Source organism: Vicia villosa, linkage group LG3 (assembly GCF_029867415.1).
Source record: "Vicia villosa cultivar HV-30 ecotype Madison, WI linkage group LG3, Vvil1.0, whole genome shotgun sequence".
In the NCBI taxonomy this organism is placed as follows: Eukaryota; Viridiplantae; Streptophyta; class Magnoliopsida; order Fabales; family Fabaceae; genus Vicia; species Vicia villosa.
The window spans coordinates 85,291,162-85,300,375 of record NC_081182.1 but is presented as its reverse complement, the minus strand read 5'-3'; positions in this window follow the sequence as shown (position 1 = coordinate 85,300,375).

The window sequence follows — 9,214 nt, the reverse complement described above, 5'->3', positions numbered from 1 at the left end:
GACTTTGACTCTTGATACGAAAACCATTCCTGAGACAACTTCGACGCTTGCCCCCGTGAAGCCTACTCCTTTGGAGCTGGAACAACTCAAGCAAACTGATCCTCTTAGTTTCTTAAAGGCCATCATGGATGCGAATACTTCTTCGTCTTTGGAACTTAATGTCTCTCCAGCTGCAACTGTAGAATCTAGTGATAAAGAAGATATTCCTAGCCTCCTCCGACAAATAAAGGAGAGATTCTTTGGGGTCAATCTTGTAGACGTCCTCAACCGGGAACCTATTAAGAGTCACAACTTAAATCAACTTCTAAAGAAGGTAGATTTGCTTCAAGTTTCCACAGAAGTTTCAGAGGTAATTGTTCTGTTGGGCTCTCTACTCGAGCAACTCCAGGCCAACATTCTTCGAAAGCAAAATGTCGAAAAAGAACTATCTGAGACAATGGCCTCTCATGACTCTTCATGGAACTCTGCTGTGGACGCAACGAAACAAGGTGAGGCCCTCAAGCTTAAACACTCAGAAAATCAGAAGGCCTTCGATGATTATGAGAAGAACATCAACTCCTGGAAACAAGAGATAAAGGCACTCGAGGACAAGATAAAAGAAGCTAAACGCTGTCAGGCAGCCATACAAAAATCTAACCAACAAGATTTGCTCGAAGTGGTGCAGTCGGGAATTAGACATTTCGAGACTGCACAGAAATTAGTGCCAGAAATCGAAAGATTGAAGAAACAACGTGCACTAATTGAGCTTCGCATGTCTTCGTGGGAGACTCAATACTTGAAGATCAAAACGGATCTCCCTAAGGATTTTAACTAGATGTTTTCAGTCCTGTTACTTGTTGCACCTTTGTCTTGTAATCGAAACTATTGTAGACTCATAATATTTGTATGCTTGACTCCCATTTATATCTATAATGTTTGCCAGCATTACTTTTAGCGAATCTAAACATTTCTGTCAAAATATATATTGAGATTCTCTACAGTGCTTTTTATTTAATGCAACGTGTAGAACCTGAACATCTTTCGCAGCATCCTTGCCTCTAGACTTGACGTTTCCCCTTCTCTAGCCATAATCATTACTAGAGGTAATTGTTCTGTTGGGCTCTCTACTAGAGCAACTCCAGGCCAACATTCTTCGAAAGCAAAATGTCGAAAAAGAACTATCTGAGACAATGGCCTCTCATGACTCTTCATGGAACTCTGCTGTGGACGCAACGAAACAAGGTGAGGCCCTCAAGCTTAAACACTCAGAAAATAAGAAGGCCTTCGATGATTATGAGAAGAACATCAACTCCTGGAAACAAGAGATAAAGGCACTCGAGGACAAGATAAAAGAAGCTGAACGCTGTCAGGCAGCCATACAAAAATCTAACCAACAAGATTTGCTCGATGTGGTGCAGTCGGGAATTAGACATTTCGAGACTGCACAGAAATTAGTGCCAGAAATCGAAAGATTGAAGAAACAACGTGCACTAATTGAGCTTCGCATGTCTTCGTGGGAGACTCAATACTTGAAGATCAAAACGGATCTCCCTAAGGATTTTAACTAGATGTTTTCAGTCCTGTTACTTGTTGCACCTTTGTCTTGTAATCGAAACTATTGTAGACTCATAATATTTGTATGCTTGACTCCCATTTATATCTATAATGTTTGCCAGCATTACTTTTAGCGAATCTAAACATTTCTGTCAAAATATATATTGAGATTCTCTACAGTGCTTTTTATTTAATGCAACGTGTAGAACCTGAACATCTTTCGCAGCATCCTTGCCTCTAGACTTGACGTTTCCCCTTCTCTAGCCATAATCATTACTAGACAGTGACGTCACTTTCTCCAAAACGTCGGTTTAAGACGTGCGTGCATCAGTTTCATGATTACTTCTCAACTTCCAAGGGCGGGAAACGGCGGCAACCATAACGTCTTTCTTTGGAAAACCAACCGCAGTCCAATCACTCATTAACAATTAAAAACCACCCTTCCGTATTCCCAGTCTATATAAAGGGCCAAATATTGTCTTCATTTCTTCATTCATGCGCTTTCTCTCCAAACCAAACACAGAAAAAGAAAACACACAACTTCTCTCTCAGAACACCTTTCTTATCTTGCAATGGCTGAACCTCTCTTCTTTAACGACATCAAAGCCCTCATCAGAGGCGAGTTCAGACTCTCTGAGGATGAACTTGTTCGTCATTTCATCAACATCGAAAACCTCTTTGTCAACCAAGAACTGGACTTCTATTTTGAAGAAGTCTTGGAGGGTGCTATTTATCCCAACATGGTGGCAGAATTCTGGATGAATGCGTCTTTACGCATAGATCCTGAAGGTAGGACCACCATTGATTCTGAAATTCGACACGCTCGTCTCAGCATCACTCCCACCACCATTGCCAACCTAATAAGATGCAATAACTCTGGTGAAAATTTTGATGACAACAGTTTCAGCATGACTACTCATCTCATGTTGAGAACTCTTATGGACAATGATCGCTTCAGTGCCAAAGTCATCAGGATCTGGCACCAGATGCTCGTGGGGAACTTCCAACCTCGGCGGATCGATGAAAACAACATCATGGTTGAAGACTTGGAGTTCATCCTCTGTGGTCTTCGAGGGAGGAAAATTAACATTCCTTTAATGATCTTTAAAGGACTTGTTAAAGCTGTCTCTATCGGTGTTGACCGTCGGGGGAGTGTGACTTGTCTTCCTTACGGGAGACTCCTCAGTTACATTTTCCTGAAGAAAGGTATAGTGAGGCGGATGCGTGGCTCTGGAGCCAGAGATATGTTCGAAGCTGAACCTTCGCCTGTGCTGTCCTTGGAAGGCTTGGACCAAAGGATCAACTAGCTAGTTTCCTCCTTAGGGTTTTTTTTTTATATTTATATGCCCTCTTTTTCTTTTTTTGTAATCTTGGATCCTGTTCTTTGGATCCCTTGTAATGCATGTACTTCCATGCTTTTAAATGAAAAACACTTTTGGTGTCTCCTTAGACTCTTTTCCTTCCATTTAAAATTTATTCTGATCGCAAAGCCATTTTGATCAACGTAGCGTATATGTTTTGACACATGCCTGACCATTTTGGCTTTTCGTAGTACCCTGAGTATCTACGTTTTTGCAATCTTTACTTCGTGCATACTTGGTTTATATTTCTTCAAATATTTCCCGTTTACTCTTAAGATCCTACGATCTTCTGCTAATTCTTCCATTTCGTAAGCATTGTTCGAAAATACTTTCAAGATTCGAAAGGGTCCTTCCTAATGTGGGGACCATTTACCAAGTGCCTGATTCTTTCGATCTACAGGTAAAAGAACTTTCCAAACTAAGTCATTATTAACAAAAGTTTTACCTTTCACCTTTTTATTATATGCTCTGGACACTCTTTCCTTTTGCCTTTTTATCATTTCCAGTGCCCGAAGTCTATCTTCGTCCAAATCTACTAACTCATTCATCATTAGCTCCCAGTACACGTTGGGAGGAATGTCTGCTTGTCTTTGTATTCTTACCGATTGCAAACATATCTCAATTGGGAGTACTGCATCATGTCCAAACGTCAACTGGAAAGGAGTTGTATTTGTGGCTTCTTTTGGAGATGTCCGACAAGCCCAGAGCGCTTGATCTAAAGTCTTATGCCAATTCTTAGGTTTCTTTCCCACATGTTTCTTAATAAGGCCAATTATTATTTTGTTTGCTGCTTCAACCTGTCCATTTGCTTGGGCGTAATAAGGTGTAGAAGTAAATAACTTGAAACCTATTTCTCTGGCAAAGTCTTGCATTTTTCGTCCAGTAAAGACTGATCCCTGATCAGTTGTTATACTTTCTGGGATTCCAAACCTATATATAATGTGTTTCTGAATAAACTCAATCACAGCCTCTTGGTCCACATTTGCCAGTGGTATTGCTTCGACCCATTTTGTGAAATAGTCTATTCCTACCAAAATGTATCTTTGACCTTTAGATGACTTGGGATGAATTTCTCCAATCAAATCTAATGCCCATCCCCTGAAAGGCCATGGTTTTACTATCGTACTTAATTTGTTTGCTGGAGCGTGTTGGATACCTGCATGTTCTTGGCACTCTTGGCACCCTTTCGCAAACTCTATGCAATCCTTTAACATCGTAGGCCAATACATCCCATAACGAAACAAGAGCCATTTCATTTTGTGCCCTGCTTGATGTGCACCACATGCCCCACTATGTACGTTCGACAGAGCCAAATATGCTTCTGCTTCACCCAAGCATTTCAACAATACCCCTTCAGGAGTTTTCTTGAATAATTCATTTCCCATCAAAAAATATGACAATGCTCTATACTTGATTCTCCTGTCTGTATCCGTCGAAGGGTCTTTTAGGTAGCTAATAATTGGACTCCTCCAATCTGTGTCTGCCAACGAGTCTATATTTAGTACTTCGAATTGTTCTTTGTTGGCATAACCCAATTGTGAGTTCTCTAGATCACTTGGCGAAAGTTTAGTAAACATTGCTTTTCCTCTTACTTCAATCAATTCCTCCAACTTTTCTTTTGATACTTTATATCCTGAAGCTAATTGTGCCAAGTCGTTTGCTTCCTGGTTATTCACCCTTGATACGTGTTTTAATTCCACGTATTCGAATTTCTTGAGTAGCCTATTTGCGATGACAAAATACATAATCAAATTCTCTTTGATACACTTGTACTCCTTTGTCAATTGTTTGATGACCAATTCAGAGTCTCCTTTAATTTCGACTCTGGTTGCCCCCAATTCTAACAAAGCCTCAAGTCCAGCAATTAATGTTTCGTATTCAGCTTCATTGTTGGAGCATAATGGACCTTCGATTTTAAACTTGAGCTTTGTTGGAATTCCATTAGGAGAAATTATCAGTATTCCAACCCCAGTACCCTCTCTATGCGTTGAACCATCGAAGTATAACTTCCAAGGTTTTAAGTCCACATAATGCTGATGATTCTTAACCACCGCATGGTCGACAATGAAGTCTGACACAATCTGACCTTTCATTGCCTTGAGAGGCTGAAATATTAATGAATATTCAGTAAGGGCCAAAGCCCATTTGCCAATTCGACTATGTAGTATTGGCTTAGATAACATATGTTTAATAACATCACAATGAGATGAAACGTAAACATCAACTGGCTTTATATGATACTTAAGTTTGATACAGGAGAAATACAAACAAAGGCAGAGTTTTTCTATATCAGTATATCTAGTCTCTGCATCATTGAGTACTCTACTTAAGTAATAAATGGCTCTTTCGATGCCATTCTCATCCTCCTGGGCAAGCATGCTGCCTATTGTTTTATCTGATGCTGAAATGTATAGGCGCATGTGCTTCTTCCCATTTGGGGGAGACAGAATTGGTGGACAAGTCAAGTATTGCTTTATCTGATCGAAAGCTTCTTGATGTTCAGCACGCCATTCGAATTTTCCTTGCTTAAGCCGAAGTAGAGGCGAGAAAGCTTGCGTGCGCCCACTCAAGTTAGAGATAAATCTCCTTAAGAAATTTATTTTGCCCAATAATGATTGTAGTTCTTTCTTCGTGGATGGGGACTTGGCTTCCCTAATGGCTTTCGTCTTGTTCTGGTTAATTTCTATGCCTTTTTTGTGGACTACGAAACCCAAGAAATCACCTGCCCGAGGTAGATTTTACCACAATGTCATCTATATACACTTGCATGAATGTTTCTATGAAGTCATGAAATATAGAATTCATTGCTCTTTGATAAGTTGCCCCAGCGTTTTTCAAACCAAAAGGCATCACAACCCATTCGTAAGTGCCTATTGCCCCTGGGCAACGAAATGCTGTCTTGGATACATCATCTTCTGCTATAAAAATTTGATTGTATCCCGAATATCCATCCAACATGCTCAAATACTCAAAACCTGCGGCTGAGTCTACTAGCATTTCTGCTATAGGCATGGGATACTCGTCTTTAGGAGTAGCTGCATTAAGGTCACGAAAGTCTATGCATACTCTTAATGAGCCATTCTTTTTAATTACAGGTACTATATTAGCAATCCACTCAACATACCTTGTAGTTTGGATAAATTTGCACCGTAAGAGTCTTTCGACCTCTGCTTTAATCTTCGAGTGAATCTCTGGCGCGAATCTTCTGGGAGTTTGCTTTATGGGCTTCTTCCCTTCTTTTATTGGTAATTTTAGTTCGACTAAATCCCTTCCTAGACCAGGCATCTCATCATAGTCCCAAGCAAAACAATCTCTGTTTTCTTTCAGCATTTTGATGACCGTTGCTTTCAATTATGGTTCTAGTTTCGCGCTGATATATGTTATCCTTTTTTGATCATGGTTTCCAAGATTTACTTCTTCAAGTGGATCTTGGGCCAACATCTTTATATTCGGCGCCATTGGGTCTTTTTCGAACCCCAAAGGTTCCTCGTCGTATATTGCATCCAACCTTTGGTTTGGTTCTTCTCTTATGATCTCTTCGTCTGGAGCCGTGTGTTCAGGGAGTTCAAAACTCGCACGTATCTCCAATTCTGTTATTCCTTCTTTGGTTAAAACTGCATCTATCTTTGTATCTGATAGTTCGGCTTCGAGAGCCGCCTTCCTTTTGTTCTCGGCCACATAGGCCGAAATCTTTTCGAAGAACGAAGACTCAGACATGATTAATGTCATCGTCCCAGCCTGTTGGCCGTACTGTCGGATAATTCTCCAATGGTGCTGTATCTGGTGGACCATCCATGATCTCTCTATCCCATTGGAATCCATTTGGGTGTAAAGTTAAATAATACAATGCATTTTTATTTGGGGTATACATTTCTTCTGCAGCATGACAAGGGCCTATGTTTGCCAGGTTCCTGTCGAAGTTGGTTTTGTTCACCTGGTTGACCTCAGCCATGTAATAACTCTGATCACCTTCGATATTCTCCACTATACCATCTTCTCTCCAAATTGTCACCCTCTGATGCATTGTTGAGGGCACAACTGCTACCCCATGAATCCATTCCCTACCAAGCAAAAGATTGTAGTTTGCCTTTGCTGGTATAACCATGAACATGGTTGGCCTGGTAACTGAGCCTACTGTCAAATTGACTTGAACAACTCCCAGTGTTTGTCCTATTTTGCCTTCGTAGTTAGATAAAACCATGTTATGTGGCCTTATATCCGTATCGAACATACCAATTCTTTTTAGCATGTATTGAGGCATTAGGTTCACTGCTGCTCCCCCATCAACTAGGACTTTATTAATGCCAACGTTCTCAATCTTAGCCCTGATATAGAGTGGCTTCAAATGATTTCGCATACCCTCATCAGGCCTTTCAAAGAAAGCATTCTGTTCTTCCACTGCACCATTATTCAGCACATAGTAACACACAGGTTTGTGTTTTGTCATTTCCTCGATATCAGCCTCTTCACAGTCTTCTACTTTAGTTTCCTGATTAAACTCGTGAGGGAGTACGGAAACAACATTGCAATTCAAGTTTATAGATGACACTCCATCAGAGTCAAAATCATTTGTCATTCTATCCTCTTCTTTCCAAGAATTTGAACGCATCTTGTCTTCTTCATCCAAGAGTTATTCAGCTTCGAATAATCTGCGTTCCACCGGAGGTTTGTTTGACTTTGCTCCCTGGTATGGGACTTGGTTGCTACTAGATTCTCCAGCTTCTCTTGGCCTGTATTCCTTCTGAGCCTTTTTTATTCTCTGATGCCTTCTCCACTGGGACCGAGACATAGGATTTTTTCCTTTATAATTCTCTAATCGATACGCCTCTCGATTTGGTCTTTGAAATTGTTTCCTATATGCCATTGCAGTTCTACCACCTTGGTCCCAACTTCGCCATTTGTTGGTTCTTGCATCAGCTTGTACCCACCTATCCCTTGGCGCATCTGCAGGGATTCTGAAAGTTACCCTTCGAGTTCTGGGGTGTGGGCTATCAGGCCTCTTTGTTGGAGTCCATATGTCGAAACCGTACAGGTTAGGACGCAACCCCTGAGTTTCTTGACTCATGTAACAATACACACGTTCGAATGATCGTGCTAGCATTTCGTCATAGACTGCCCCACATCTTGGGCAGAGAGCAACTTCAGTGTTTTCTTTGTGGCATCTAACCAAAAATCCTACCAAGCTTTCCTCCATCTTTGGGTACAGTTGTAGTAGGGGATTTGGCTCTCTTCCTGGGTGTTCCCACCTTTCGCGTCGAACCCTTTCAAAGTTGGCTTCGACCCTTCGATTCAGCATGATCGAACACCTTGGACACATCCATTGCTTACCACCATTTCTCTCGTGGCAATTCCAGAGATATTCTTTGAGGCTTTCGGTTCTTGGAGGAACTTCGATGCCCCCATTTTGCCTCGTCAGCCATGTCTCTAGTTCGCCAAATTCAGACACTGGTCGTCTGGCGTTGACCATGTTAACCGCTGCTGGTGGAACTTCAGAGATCTGGATTTTCTGGAGTTTCACCCTGAGGTCTTCAGTGGCCTCACTGTTTTCTTCCTTCGATGCTTCAGTTATTTCTGTCTTGGAAGATTCTTCAACAACAGTGTTGAAGACTATTTCACCTGTTAGGCTTTCAGTAGCCTGCTTTCCATTGAACATTGCTTTAGTCTCCACAACTTCAACTTCAGAGGCCTCCACCATGTTGATATCTTCTACCTCGCAGAGGCTAGCGTCAGCAATGTTTAGGGGATTGGTATTGACCCTCATATGACTCTTGGTCTTGTCAGCAAACTTCCACCTTCCATCATTGAGAGCATTTTGAATTAGATCCCTGAAAAGAAAACATTGAGAAGTTTTATGGCCTAAAAACCCATGATATTTACAAAAACCTCTTTTCTTCCGTTGTTCCAACGGAGGAATTTTTGAATTTGGAGGTAGTATCATTTGGCCATCTTTTACCAATAAATCAAATATTTCATCACACTTGGTAATGTCGAATGTATAAGTTTTCTTAGGGAACCTATCATTCTTATCGTTTTCTACTGGGTTTTTTCCATTGGCAGGATTTAGCAATTTGCAGGCGTAAGGTGGCGCTTCTTTCAATTCAGCTAAATCTATTTCGACTTCTTCAGGGCTATACGAGTCATTGAAAGACTCATCATCAGCGTCCTCGGCTTCGACGTACGCTACTCTCTCTTTCTTATAACTTTTATTCGCCCTAACTTTTTCTGCCTTCAGTCGTTCGACTTGTCGAACCCTGTCTGCTAATTGGGCCATGTCCTTAAGGTATTGGGTATCTAGTTTCTTTCTTATTGAATAATCTAGA